Below are 15454 nucleotides of genomic sequence, written 5' to 3'. Positions count from 1 at the left end.
TGGGGAACTGGGACTTGGGAACCTAAGTAACTTGCCCAAGACAACACAGCTAGGAATGGGCCAAGCTGCGCCAGAGTACAAAGAGCCTACTATTCTCACGAGGCCAGAGAAGGCGGGTAGATTCCAATTCATGTGCCCAGTGCGATGCACTGGTGGTGGGTGAGTGCTGTGTTAAGAAGCATTTTGGGGCTGGGCCTAGGCTCAGGGAAGAGAGTGCTGTTGACAACGGATAACTGAGCCAGCACCTCTGGTGGGGAAAAAGACAGAGGGTGGTAGGTGCCATGCTGCCTCCTGAATATCAGGCAACACAACCGCCTGGTTTCTACACACCAGAGGAAAGGCGTTAATTTGCCTCCTTGGAACACCTTCTAGTGCTTTTCTGTCCCTTTTCATCAAAGAAAAACATCTCCTTTTTGAAGCTTTTAAGCCCCACAAAATAGTCTTTCCAGCAATTCCCTTTGTTTAGTGCAGATCTTTCATCTCCTGGGCTGCAGGGAGACCAGTAGCAGCTTGATTTCACAATCTCTTCTCAACCACCGTATCTTCCCTCCCCCTTGAGCATTTTGCTGTCTAATTTCTGACGAGCCTACCTCTGATTGCTTAATCTCTCTGCAATGTAGTTTCCTTACCTATCTTTTTAAAAAGTGTGTGTGTGTGTGCATGTGTGTGTGTGGGGGGGATGGGTACAGGACGTGCACAGTGATTCTCAGCCCTACTTGCACGTTAGAGTTCCCTGAGCAGTTTTATAAACATGCCCATGCCTGGGCCCCAGTCCAGATCAGTTGCATCATCTCTGGAGCTGGGGCCCAGGGATCAGTTTATTAAAAGCTCCCAAATGATTCTAATATGCATCCATCCAGGGTAGAGAATCACTCAGCTACTACTAAATACTAATATGCATGGTATCAAATAATATCATTTGTTAAGTAAACTGGCTAGGTTTAGGTTCACTTTTATGCCTCTTGTAGAAGCTAACTAGCCCCTTTAAATACTTACCCGCAAGTTTTTTAAAACACAGATTTCAGACAACTTTTAAATATCTTGCCTTACTTATGGAACTGTTATATAACTATATTGTTGGATTTATTAGTCTTCCTCCTTTGCAATGTGTAGTGTTCTAATTTGATTTATAACTTACTGTGTTTGCTAAATCAAGTGTTTCTCAAAGTGCAGTCTGTGGACCATCTATATCAGAACCACCTGATGTGATTCTTTAAGAAAAATGATGAGTCCCAGAGCTACTTAAGACCTACAGGCTCTCCTCTGGAGGTGATGCCTGGGAGTCAGTGTTTTTAAGAAGCACCTGCAGCAATTGGTTAGCATGCTAAAGTGTAAGAGAAGGACTGCCTTCTGCTTAGACTGATTTGTATGACAGGTACCATAGCACCATAGCACTAGACACACATGGGAGTTTAATAAACACTCTCTGATAATTGTTATTGTGAGGCATACAAAATACTGACTGTAGCATTTACACATAGGTCTTATACTGCCATTTTTTTTTTAAGTGTACTCTTCCACTTTTACTTAAGTCTCTGTTAAGCAAACTACTCTTTAGTTGAGGATAGCTGCTAGGTTTGTGGTTTTATTTGGTTTTGAATATTCCCCTCCTTTCTTTTTTTTAATTTTTATTTATTTGTTTATTTGGCTGCATTGGGTCCCAGATGCAGCTGCAGTCTTCCCTCTAGTTGCGGCGTGCAGGCGTGTGGGCTCCAGAGCACGCAGGTTCAGCAGCTGTGGCACACGGGCTCACTAGTTGCGGCAGGTGGGCTTAGTTGCCCCGAGGCATGTGGGATCTTAGTTCCCTGACCAGAGATCGAACCTGTGTCCCCTGCATTGGAAGGTGGATTCTTAACCACTGGACCACCAGGGAAGTCCCTCTTCCCCTCCTTTTTAATCACCTCTGTTGAATTCATATAGACCTTGAAATCAGGAACAACAGTTGTTCTTTGTTGAGCTTCTTTGTAAACAGGTTTAACCTCTAGGACTTCTTCCCTGCTGCAGAAACCAATTACCTAGGTATTGGGTGGGGAAATCATGTGGCCCCGGAAACCAGGTTTGAAAACAGAAGTCTCAATCTGATGTGCAACTCTCCACTGATGTACTCAGAGCCTAGCCCTAGTCCCTGGATTCCTTGGTGCTTATTTTTTCTTCGAAAAATCATCTAGTACCTGGTTCATAAAGCCCAGTCATCGTTAATGAGTCAATGGATATAAAATCTTTTTAATATCTGATGTAAAAGCCCCATTTCATGTACAAAACAACCCTCTTATTGCATTAGTACTTGAGTGATTTGTTTTGGTAAATCTAGAATTCAATTATGATGTTTTCTAACAGATAGATTTCACTTTAGAGGCTTTTAAGAAATTGAAATTCATGTGTAGCTGAACTAAGTGGTGACCAGACATAGTTTTCATAAAGCATGTTTCCTTCAAGGAGGAAAGTTTTCCTCCTTGAGTTTTATGGTCATTCTAAATTAGGGAGGGTTTGTAATGATGTCAAAGGCTGGCTTTCTCTAGAAGATGACTAGCCACCCCTAGCTGACTCCATGAAGTTGTATTTTTCTGTTCCTAGTGATTCCCAGGATGATTTTTAGTCACTTTTGCAGCCTTGAACAAAACATAATTTTCTGAATTACCATTTTTTACTTTATATTATGTAAAGCAAAGAGACTATATCTTTAACATTATGGTCTACATGTACATCCAAACACATTACCATTAGCCGCCAGATTCACCTACTCAGAGCCCCCTTGGTTTCAGTTCATGTGCACTTGAGACAAATACAATCTGGTTTAGGACAAAATGAGCTCATTCCCCTGGACAGAGGAAAAACTCAGCATGCCAGTTTTGATTCTAATTTCACTCGTGTACTGTTATGATTCTTCAGCACAACCATGAAATCTTGATTGATCTACTTTAGAATTCAAATGTAGTAACTCTGGAATGCTAATTTCATAGTCATCCTTCCTAGAAAAAGCTGGTGAGACTATCCGTCATCCATAATGCAAACAATAGCAAACATTTTGTGGCACTCTGTACCAGGCATTTTGTAAGTGCTCCATGTGCATTATTTCATTCCAGTCCCTACAGCAAGTCCTAGAGTCAGTACTCTTTGTGATCCCATTTTATAGAAGAAACTGAAGCACACAGGTGTGCCACACGTAGCCACAGCCAGAGGTGCAGTTTAAAAAGGTCTGTCTGATGCCACAGCCTGTGCTCTCACTACATGATGGGTTACCATTGCTTCTGTAATAAAATAATAGCACTGTAACAACTAATATTAATTGATTGCTAGCTATGTGCCAAATGAGTTAGATGCACTTTACGTGTAATTGTTCACTTTTTCAGGTAACTATTATTATCACCATTTTGCAGATGAGGAAACTGAAGCTGAGAGAGGTCAAGTAAATTGACCAAAGTCTCAAAATCAGGAGGTGGCAGAACTAGGTTCATAGGGTGGGCCTGCGTTGACTGGCCAGTGTCCATGTGCACCAAAGCTGCAGTGCAGGGACCTGAGGAATGGCAAAGGGTTAAATGTAGGGGTGGATGCAACAAAGAAATGTGGGAACAATGGACAGACTCAAAGTGGTTGGGCAGAGAGGAACCACGGGATCCAAGGCAAAAGAACTTCAATTGAACAGCATTAACAGAAGAGGCAGTTTGGGAAGACAGCCATAGGTGAGACCCTGAGGCCTGGGAGAGTGGCAGCAGAATCCACACATGATTTGGAGGAAGGTGGTCAGAAAGCCAGTGGAATGAGGGGGAGGGATGAAATCCTGCCAGTGACCTCATCAGAGTCCTGATAAACTGAGTTAACTCATCCCTAACCAAATAAAAATCACGATCTCCATGAATTTTATTTGTAATCTCTTCCCTATAGAGATCAATAAAGAAGTCTCTCGTCCTCCCTCACAGAGCTTGCTAACATTCCGGTATCCCATTTACCCAATTTACTTTGACTAGAACAGCTATCCACTGAATTCATTAAAGGTTTTTGTTGTGAAAGTGTCTTGACTCTGGATAGTGTCTTCAATAAAACATGTCTCACTTTGTTCTCTCTCAGTCAATCTCCCTGGACACCCCACATAATCATCCTTTTGTAAACAAAGCAGGCTTTGAAGCCGCTAGGAGCTCTGCAAGGCTGAGAGAGATGAGAATGAGCTACAGGCTCCCTGGTGGAAACCAGAGACTGGAAATCTTTCAAAACCTTCACTGTTTTTCCTGATTATGAAAGTAGCGAGTGTTCATTATAGAAAATACATGAAAGCACCAAGAAAAAACTATTATCCAACAGAGATAAGCAAACATAACATCTGGTTTAGAGTATTTTGGTTTTAGAGATTATATATATATACGTAAAATGTTTTTAGTTTTTAAGCATTAAATTATGTGGAAATTTTATTTCCTTTTTTTTCTTTCACTTGATGCAGATCAAAAGTACCTCCCCATGTCAAATCAATATTCAGCATACGGATTTTTAGTGACTACATATTAGCCCATCGTATTGAATTTCTGGTACTTATAGTTCAGGATTTCTTTTTTGCCTTTTTATATTAGGCTGTTATGTTTGCTCTGTGGTTATATATTCAAACCCTGCCTTATTTGTTTCCTCTTTATGTTTTCTGAAATTTAAGACACTGGTTCTGAGACCCAGAAAACCCTGCTAAATAAGCATTGGAAAATAGAAATTCTGTTCTGTCTTGAGTTCTGCCATCAATTCCCTAAACAGCTGTGGCCAAATCCCTCTTCTCTGTGTGTCATATTCCACATCTGTCATGTTGCACTGTCTAATTTAAACATACTGTAGTTTGGTAAATGAGAGGATTCCACCTGGCCAGCCATGGCACTGAGCTACAGAAGAGCTGGCGTTTCCTACAGAGAAATGATCATAATGGTGTGGGCCAGACATTGTGCTAAGCACAGTACACACATTATTCATTTGATTCTCCCAACATCCCAGTGAGGTAAGAACTATTATTCACATGCGGTAGAAGAAGAAAATGAGGCTCAGGGAGGTTAGGTAACTTGGCAGACCCCTAGAAGTAACGAGTTGGAGTTCAAGCCCAGCTTTCACTCATAGCCCCTGGCGATGGCTATTGTTTTTAATGGAGTAAAGCACTCCTCCCAAAAGATTCCAAACTGTGTAACCACGTCCTGTGAGGGAGCATAATGACCAATTGCTTTTCAAACACGTCTGCATCTTTTAGAAGCCAGTGGGAGACTGTATATGAGACAGATTTCCTTAAATGTTCAAATGAAGTAGGAAGTACTGAAAACAGATGTGTGACACAGGAAAGAAAAATGGCTCTTCAGACACAACTCTGGAAAATTGAGACAACTCTAGGATCCAATTTAAAAGAGAGTCCCAGATCCTGACATTTCCGAGGGCCCTGGTCTTCATTATCCTTCCTGAGTATTTTAATCACAAAAGCATGCAGCTCTTTAACATCTCCTTCGTCCTGCTCCTCCCCTGCACAAGGAAATGGTATTTTGAGTTTTTGAAACCAGCCCACAGATACAGGTCTATTTTTGTGAATCCAGACACATCCCTCCGTATTCCCTCACCATCCCATCCTCCACTGTGTCTGTCCCTCCCTCCCTCCCTCCCGCCCTCACACGCACAAAAGCCCTCAAGGAGACCTCAGAATAGAGAGGGCCTCGCCCACCAAGCCTGCCAGCCTTCCTGCCCCATGATGACTCACACATTTCACACAGCCACCAAGACAGAAGAGAACTGATCACAGAACAAGCCATTGCCATCCTTCAGTCTGAGCTTTCTGCAGCTAAGCCTCTGCCTGCCTCTAAGGCTCTGGTACTATCTCAGTTCAGCATCCAAGTGACACCCACATTTTTCTGGAAGAGGAAGAAAATGGGGAAGAGACGGAGGACAGCTTTGGCCTGCTGGGACTAAGGCTATGCTGTCCAATTCAGCAGCCACTAGTCTCATGTGGCTAGTGAGCACGTGAAATGTGGCTAGTCCAAAGTGAGATGTGCTGCAACTGTAAAATACACACCAGATTTCAAAGATAACATACGAAGAAAAGAATGTAGACTATCTCAGTAATGATTTTTTAATTGACTATGTGTTGAAATGATATGTTGGGTAGATTGGAGTAAATAAAATATATTATTAAAATCAACTTCAGGGACTTCCCTGGCAGTCCAGTGGTTAAGACTTCACTTTTCAATGCAGGGGGTGCAGGTTGGATCCTTGGTCGGGGAGCTAAGATCCCACATGCCTCGCAGCCAAAAAACCAAAACATAAAACAGAAGTAACATCGTAACAGATTCAATAAAGACTTTAAAAACCACATCAAAAACACCTTTTAAAAAAAAATCAAGTTCACCTGTTTTCTTTTTACTTTTGTAATCTGGCTACTAGAAAATTTTTAAATTGCATATATGACTCATATTCCATCTCCATTGTATTTCTATTGGGCTGCACTGGAGTTTTAGCATTTCTGCTGGCTCAGGTAAGTAAGACAGGACTTGAGTTTGCTGCCTCTGCCTTGGCAGCCATGGAACTGATCAGATCTCACCTCAACTCAGCTCCTGTCACAGTGGGTCTGTTCTTAGGTTCGTCTGGATGTGTTTGGAAGGAGCCTACCCCAGCATGTGGCAAATCCAGGGCATGGGTCTTTTTCGAATGTCTTAGAAATCCAACCCCTCTCTGCCCTCCGCTGAAGGTGAGCGGTTAGAAGACGAAGGTCACTAGCTCCCCTTTCAGAAACTTCCTTCTTCAGGAAGGACAAATCACTCCCATATGGCCCAACCTAGCCCTGGGTCCTTCCACTGCACTCCCTTTCTCTCTTTTCCTCCCAAGATAGAAGGCCACCTCCCAGGGAAGGATCTGTAGCAGAAAGAGTCCTGCCCTGAAGAGACCTGGAGGAAAAGCCTTTATGTGACAGCCTTGGATACCCTACACAGGCATCCTTCAGCCAAGTCCCATCATCTTCAGATCTTCAGGAAGAGCAGAGAGGATGGTAATACCCAGGAAAATATAGCAGAGCAAACTTCCCTGTGGCCATATTCTGCAAACTCCTCAAAGAAGCCTATCCCCAGATGCATACTGCTTCAGGAGCTTCAACAGTGGCTTGAGAAATTTAATGGTCACCGAGTACCACAGTGCAATAGCCAGGCACTGGCAACATCAGTTTTCTTAGAAATGCAGGTTCACGGGCTCTGCTGCAAATTTTCTGAACTAGAATCTTCAAATGCGTGCCCCAGGAATCGATGTCTAAGAAGATTCCCCGGAGACTTGTATGCACATTAGAATCTGAGTAATACTGCTAGAATTCACAACTGCTGTTTTTGCCTGATCAGCATCCACTTACTCTTCTTCCAATTACACCCCCTGATGTGCCTTAGGAAACCCCTTCTCCCAGTCTCAGGATGTACAGCAGGGACTAGACTGTTCCTTTAATTCCAAAAAGTACATGAGAATTAGGCCTGGCCAGTTAGAGCCTTGGGAGCATCTGGAATCTGCTGCAGGTCACCCCTGGGGTGGACTGAGGGGATATATTCAGGTAGCCCACTAGCACCTGCTACAGCCTCCCTGTAAGACTCTGGATAGTTTCTTCTGCTAAAGACACATTTGAAAATCACAGGTCTCAATGATCTCCAAGGTCTCTTCCAGCCCTGTGGCTCCATGGTCCAGTGCCTCACAAGCTCCCTCATGGACACACCTCTGAGGAAGCAGGCATAGGAGGTGCTGCTGTGTCCTTGGAAAGGCAGAGAGGGCATCGCTCTCTGAGAGAATGCGGTGTTCTCTTCAAACTACTCTCTGTCTAGTGGGGGAAGATTTCTGATGTGAGTAGATTTACCTCAGCTCTAACCCCTTTAGATGTGACATGGTGAACAGGCAGCTGAGATAACCCCTTCCATGATTGTTCCTCCTGAAGTCCAGTCCTCAAAATACAGCTTCAAATAATACCAAAGGGCTAACTGATGCCCAGTTTCTGTGGTTCCCTTTGTAAACAATGTGAATCCTGGGGTCTTGCGTGTTATGGTTGACACCCCCCCCCCAAGCATCTCACCCGTGTTGGGGCATGGCGGGTTGACGGTGGGTAGGGGGAAGACACTTCACAAAAGACCTGCAGGGACTGGCTATAGGTGAGCAATCCAGAGGGTCTGGGCTGCGTGTGGAAGTTTTAATGTTTCCTGACCTGGCTTCTCTCAGGACAGGTCAGACATGTCCAGGTCCAGAAAGCCAATCAAGGAGAAAATGGAAGACATATCCACAAAGAGAAAAGATCATTTAGGTTTACAGATTTGAAGTCTCAGAAGAGAACTATTACCTGGGGGACCAGCAGAGAGGATGTTTGCTCAGCTCAAGAGACTAGCTAAATGGAACCTAATAATATGAATTTTCTCTGTGAAGAGGGAATCTTTCAAGAACTTAATTAATTGCAGAGATTTAAAGAAGAGTCATCTCTTAAACTGACCAAAGCCCAATTTTCCATTTCCTGCATGCACCTGTTATTACCTGCCTGCATGGTGTAGGTCCTTATGATGGCCTCATTCAGATTGAAGCTTGTGTTTATCATGCTGGAGACAACTCTCCTGAGACTGTCTGTATTCCTAACTTCGGAGGAGGCCCTGTAGGACAGAGGAAAGAAACTTTGAGGTTTCACTGCTGGATCTGCTCTTTTTAAATGCTGTGGCCTAGGGCAAGTCATTCACATGTCTAGCTTGATTAAAACTTCAATAAAATGGCTTGAACCAGATGATCTCTAGGGCCTCTTCCAGCTCTAACAGGATTCTAAATACAAACCCTGAGGAGGGGCTAGTCTGTGCAGCCATAGGGAGCCCTCGCCATCCCAACCCAAAGAACACAGCCCCCGGGATGCACACCTCTGGGACCAGGCCTGTTTCACTTAGCCCATAGGGGACTGCCAGCTAGAAACTCCCTGAATGCAGAGTGGAGACAAAAAGCACGAGGACTTCCCTTGTGGGCTCTCTGCACAAAAATATTGGACCCTGAGCTGGCTTCCACTGCCTTCTGCTGCACCCTCATCTCCCTGGAGCCAGTCGCAGCCTGGCACTTGCAGCTCAGAGCCTTAGAAGGGACAGCCCCTGTCAGAGAGATGAGGCATCATCACCTTGTGCTGAGAGCTATCTTTCTTCCCCCAGGACTAGGCCACTTTAAGGGACATGGAAACATCCTACAGACCTCCACCCTCTCCCAGAAGAGGGAGGGGAACATATGGTCTCTGTAAAGGACATCTGCCATGCATCTAGCCCTAAACAGCAAGGCTGGAGCAAATCACACTTCTATCCAGCTTGCCCTGAGAGCTCAGATGGTGTGCATTTGGGCTCTGGTGACAGGCTGAGCCTTTCTTTCCACAGCTAAGGAGACAGGAAAATCTCTTTCAAGACTCTTGATTCCTGTCTGGGGTCTTTGGAGCAGAGCTGGAAGTAGTTGGTTGTTATGGCTTGGATCTAGAACTTCCTATCCAGACTCATGTCTTTATGAGAACAAATTTCAAATACTGTCCAGCTGAATGCAGGACCTAAGACAAGGACCCAACAGTGGTGCCACTGAAGAGTTCATGAGGGAATTAGATATGGCAGCTCCAGATTCTTTTCTAGCCCCACAAGGATTGCCTGCTGCCCAACATTTTGGGCTTAGAAATTGCCTTTGGAACTGCTTAGTATGGCTGCAGATTCCTTTCCTCCCTTGGCTGGGCTGTTACACTGCCTTTACGGCTTTTTAAGAGGTCATCTGTGAAGCTTTACTTTTGTGTGTGTGTGTGTGTGTAGTTTTTTCCTTCTTTTCCCTCTACTGTGGTCACTGGACATAAGAAACAATGGCCTATATACCCAAAAGAATTGAAAGCAGGATCTCAAAGAGATATTTACACACCTATGTTCATAACCACATTTTTCACAGTAGCCAAGAGTTAGAAGGAACCCAAGTGTTCATGTACAGATAAATGGATAAACAAAATGTGGTGTGTGCATACAATGGAATACTATTCACCCTTAAAAAGAAAGGAAATTCTGACAAATGCTACAACATGGATGAACCTTGAGGACATTATGCTAAGTGAAGTAAGCCAGTCAGGAGAAGAAAAATATTGTATGATTCCATTTATCTGAGGTTTCTAAAGCAGTCAAATTCCTAGAGACAGAAAATAGAATGGTGGTTGCCAGGGGCTGGGGGAATCAAGAATGAGGAATAGTTTAATGGGTATAGAGTTTCAGTTTTGCAAAATGAAGCGAGTTCTGGAGGTTGGTTACACAACAATATGAATGTACTTAACACTACTAAACTCTAGACTTAAAATGGCTACGGTGGTCAATGTTATGTTATACGTATTTTACAACAATTAAAAAATTTTAAAAGAAAGAAACAACAAGTGGCAGTGGATGAGGCACGAGGGAAAGCAAGGCCTGTGTGGATTCCATATTCATTGTCCCAACTAATCTGGTGGCAAGGCCATGGTACAACAAGAGTACTTGACACTCAGTGTGTCTCAAGCTGAGCCCTTATAAAGACAGGGCCCAGTTCTGCTCTACAGCCCAGTGCTGCACTCAGTGTTGGTCAGAAAAATTTAGCCTACTTCCCTCTTAGAATTCACCTGGGTCACTGAAGCCTTCTCTGCACAAGAAACCTGAGCACACACCTGAACGACCCACTGCCAACACGCAGATGTGAATGCCTAGTGGCGTGTTACACACTGAATTAACAGAACAGAGATAGCTCCTGCTTCCACTCTGATTGCTTCAGACCTATAGTCTGAAACACACTACCAAGGAAGCAGTGGATGGACTCTCAAAGCCATGATCATTGCAGAAAACTTCTTTTTCTAACTTCCCTCCATACTGGCCCCCAAGAAATAGCATAGCTGTAGAGCAGTTCAAAATGTCTGCTAAAGGGATAGCAGTTTGCCTGAATCTGACCTTGGCTCTGCCTTTTTTTCATTGTTTTGATATGAGCATATTATTTAACTTTTCTAACATTCATCTTTAAAATAAGGATAATGATATAGGTGCTTGTTTGGGTTTGGGAGGATTAAATGAATGCTGCTTGGGAGCCCTTACCCCAGGGCCTGCACACAGTAAGTACTGGATAAGTGAGGACTTGTTACTATTTTCTCCATCCAGCCATATCCTACCCATGTTCCAAGAACCAGCTCAAGCCCCTTTTCTTCCATAAAGTACTCCAAGAGCCCACCATGAACTAAAAGCCCACTCTGAACTCTCCCATAACACTGATTATTTGAACGCTTCATTTTTGTGGCAACTCTGAAGGGATCAGGGCTCATCAGGTCTCTCCACAAGGCAGGGTGGAGAGGGTTAAGAGCTGCCATTCTTAGAACTCCCAAATGTACAGGAATTGTAAGCAATACCCCATGGATTGCACATAATAACTGATAAAACAAGAATTCAAAACGTGGCCCTGTTCATTCTTGCAGCTGGGACTAACCTTATTTGTATCCTACGATTTGAGATGTACCAGAAAAGACTGTCACCCTCAAATCTCTCCACACCAGCGCAGAGGGCCTTTTTTGGGTTCAACTGTCTCCCTGCCCCTCTTCTTTCAAGTGTAAAATATTTGTTAAGAGGGATTTCACACCCATCTTACCTGTGTGAGTTTCTTGATTTTTCTGAGACTGTATTTTTAGTTATAAATTTACAATATTTGGGGGCAAGGATTCAGAAACAAGAGAGATAGGGCTTCCCTGGTAGCACAGTGGTTGAGAGTCCGCCTGCCGATGCAGGGGACACGAGTTCGTGCCCCGGTCCGGGAAGATCCCGCATGCCGTGGAGCGGCTGGGCCCGTGAGCCATGGCCGCTGAGGCTGCGTGTCCGGAGCCTGTGCTCCACAACGGGAGAGGCCACAACAGTGAGAGGCCCACGTACCGCAAAAAAAAAAAAAAAAAAAAAAAAAGAGAGAGATGGATCCTAGAGAAAACCTGATCTACTTTATAATTAAGCCACCTGTTCATTCTGCCCATTTCCACACTCATTCAAGTAAATATTTCCTGAACAGCCACCATATGGCAGGCACTGTTTGCCCCTGCAAGGGTGACTCTGCTGGGAAAGCCCTCTTCAAGACTCTGAGAATGGAATTCTCCAGTCTTTCCAATGCTGTTTTCACAGTCAGTGTACTCAATATCTCTGCTTGGTGATATGGGAAACATAAAGCCATTCAATGGAACAATTTTAGTTCTAGCGCAGTGACTTAATTATCTCTTATCCTGAGTACCTCATATGTTTCCAGGCATATAGGTTAGTACGGTTGGACGGATGAATGGGTGAATGGATGGATGGATGGACAGATGGACGGATGACGGATGTTGTAGATAACATGAGACTTAGTCTGAGTTCCCTAGCAGATACCAACACAAAGATTTGAATGCAAGTCATTTACTTGGGAGGTAGTCCCAGGGAGCTGATAATGAAGAAGGGAAGTGAGACAAGTAAGAGAAGGAAGCCAATAAATGGTGTGTTATAAAGCAGGTTACTGCTCTGACAAGCATCTGGTTACTTACCAGGCATTGAATACTGAATGTCTCCCCTGCCTTCCTACCCTACCTAACTGAATGGTTATGGAATGCAGATGTTCTAAATGAGAATGTGAATGCACAAATATTTTATGTGATGTTACTTGCTTTCAAGTAAGGGAATATCCTTTTTACTATCCCTTAAGACCAGGGGCTTCCTAGAGATTGCCCAAGATCTTGGGTGAATTCAATATGTCCTTGGGCAAATTTAAGTAAAGTTCTAGAAAATATAGTTCCTTTTTGATATGTAAGGAAATAGCTTTGTTTAAAGTCACTCATCTATCTCAGGACAGGACAGTTTACTTTTAAGACTAGCTGAGTTTATATCCCATCATCACTTCTTAGCTATGTGACCTTGGGCAGGCTACTTAAACTCCCTTTGCCTCAGCTTCCTCATCTGCAAAATGGCGATAATGATAGCATCTATCTTGTAGGAATGCTGAGGTTATTAAATGAGACTGTTGGTTAAGTGTTTGTCAGTGACTGACAAAGAGTAAATACTCAATAAATACAAGGTATTCTTATTATTGCTTGGAATGAGTAAAAATGTGTGCTAGATGAATTTAAAAATTCTAGTTCCACTAACATTATTAAAAATACAACCATAATTGTGGTATGCAGATAGATAAAACGATCTGGACTTATGATAAAAGTTTTGAGCTTTTGTGAATACTCTACTAAGAAAAAAAGATGAATCGGGCTTACCATCTAATACCAACAAAGATGAAATAAAACACTTAGGGGACTTCCCTGGTGGTCCAGTGGCTAAGACTTTGCGCTCCCAATGCAGGGGGCCCAGGTTCGATCCTGGTCAGGGAACTAGATCTCACATGCTGTAACTAAGAGTTTGCATGCCATAACTAAAGGTCCCATATGCCACAACTAAAGGTCCCGCATGCCACAACTAAAGTTCCCGCATGCCGCAACTAAAAGATCCTGCATGTGGCAACGAAGATCCCATGTGCCGCAACTAAGACCTAGTGCAGCCAAATAAATTAATTAATTAAAAAAAAAACAAAAAAAACTTGGTTCTGTGAATTTAATTCTCTGATGTCAAATCTTAGAGGGGGGCTTCCCTGGTGGCGCAGTGGTTGAGAGTCCCCCTGCCGATGCAGAGGACGCGGGTTTGTGCCCCGGTCTGGGAGGATCCCACGTGCCGTGGAGCGCCTGGGCCCATGAGCCATGGCCGCTGGGCCTGCACGTCTGGAGCCTGTGCTCCGCAACATCTTAGAGGGACTGGGATTTAAGGGTACAGGTAACCTCTACTTTTCCAATGTTCACTTTATGCTAATTCGCTTTTACAAAAGAACTACATTAGTACCTGTTTTCACTAACTGAAAAAAATCAGAAGAGGATTTTAGCTTTTACAAAGAAAGGTTGAAAGTGAAAATAGTGTTCAACATTTGTTTTGCAGGAGTCATGGAGACAGTGCACACCCCAAGCAGAGCAGTGAGAGTGGGACCACCAAGCTCGTTCCCCAGGATCTACACTTAGCATCTCAGCATCAAGCTGCCATAGCTCTGAAAAACATCTGTGAGCATATGTCCTTTATCTCGATTTATTTTGTGCATCCGTTAGCAACATGTGTCCTAACTGCTTCTTCGATTTATGCCATTTCAGCTTAGGAAACGTTTCTCTACTTTCAGATTGTGGGGGAAACCTGTATATCAAGCATCATTCTTATGGAGGACATAGGAGGAAAAGGCAGGCTTAGTCAGTTTCTCTTGTTATATACGGGGAAAGATTGACTGTCTTGTGTTTAAATATTAAGCTCTTATTTGTTAGATTTCTATGACCTTCACTCTTGATGTTTAGGGGAAAAAAATTAGATCTGTTTCTGCACTGTGCTCCACATCTGTTAGATAGATCAACTAGAAATTGTATTTGGCGGCTAGTAACTGAGACTTAAAATATTGACTTAAATCCAGCAGAGATTTCTTTTTCCCTTATGAAATAAGAATTCTAGAGTCTGGTGACTCCAAAATGCCATGAGGGACCTAGGCTCCTTCCAGCTCTAGGTTCTACCATCCCTAGGCGATAGCCCTTGTCCTCATGCTGTTGGGGGACAGCCTCATGTAAGAGCAGGTGAAGGCACTGAGCCCGCCGAGGGCCTCCAGTCTTCACCAGGAAGGAGCAGAGCAGCCATAGCCCAAGCAGGTCAGCCGGGCAGCATCCTGCCCTCCTCACCTCTCAGCCAGCACCACCTGCCCCAGGCTGCAGGCCCCAGCCAGCAAAGCCAATGCCACTGCCCTACTGGGCACAAGGGAATGATCTAGATGGATTATCTAATTCCTTCCTATTTTACAGGTAAAGACAATGTGTTCCCACAGAAGTTTAATGTCTTGCCCACGGTCACATAGCTCAAAGAAAGGAAAGTGGAGATAAGAATCAGATGTATCAACTTCAAATCTGGTGCTAAATAGGACCCCAAGTTCCCACCAGCACCAACCTTTCAAGAAATCAGCCCAGAAGCATGATTAAGACAAATTGCGAGCTGCTCAAGATACTCTTCCACCACCCAGGCCAACATGTTCCACGCCCTTGGCGCCCAGGCTAGCATTTCTGGTTGGGGGTGCACAGTCGGGTTACAAGCAGATTCCGTAGCACTGAGGGGAAGGGAGGCGTTCATAACAAGTGTGGGAGCAGGGGAAAGGCATCCCCTAAACTGCAGCCCCTCCATGCAGTAGCTCTAGGAGCAAACAGCTTAGCTCCAGCCCCACGAATGGCAGACGCAAGCAGTAGTAGGTAAGCAACCATCCTAGTTTACCCGGGACTTTCCTGCTTTAGCAAGGAAAGTCCTGCAACCCGAGAAATCGCTCAAACTCTGGCAAAGAAGGGCAGCTGGCCACCACCGCAAAGTTCTGTTGTCTCTCGTGGGCCGTACGATTAAAAACTTTCAGTGGAAACCAGGAGAAGTGGGGAAGAGGACAGAACGAAAGG

This window comes from Hyperoodon ampullatus, assembly GCF_949752795.1.
Source record: "Hyperoodon ampullatus genome assembly, chromosome: 4".
Lineage (NCBI taxonomy): Eukaryota > Metazoa > Chordata > Mammalia > Artiodactyla > Ziphiidae > Hyperoodon > Hyperoodon ampullatus.
Note: the sequence above shows the minus strand (reverse complement) of the source record.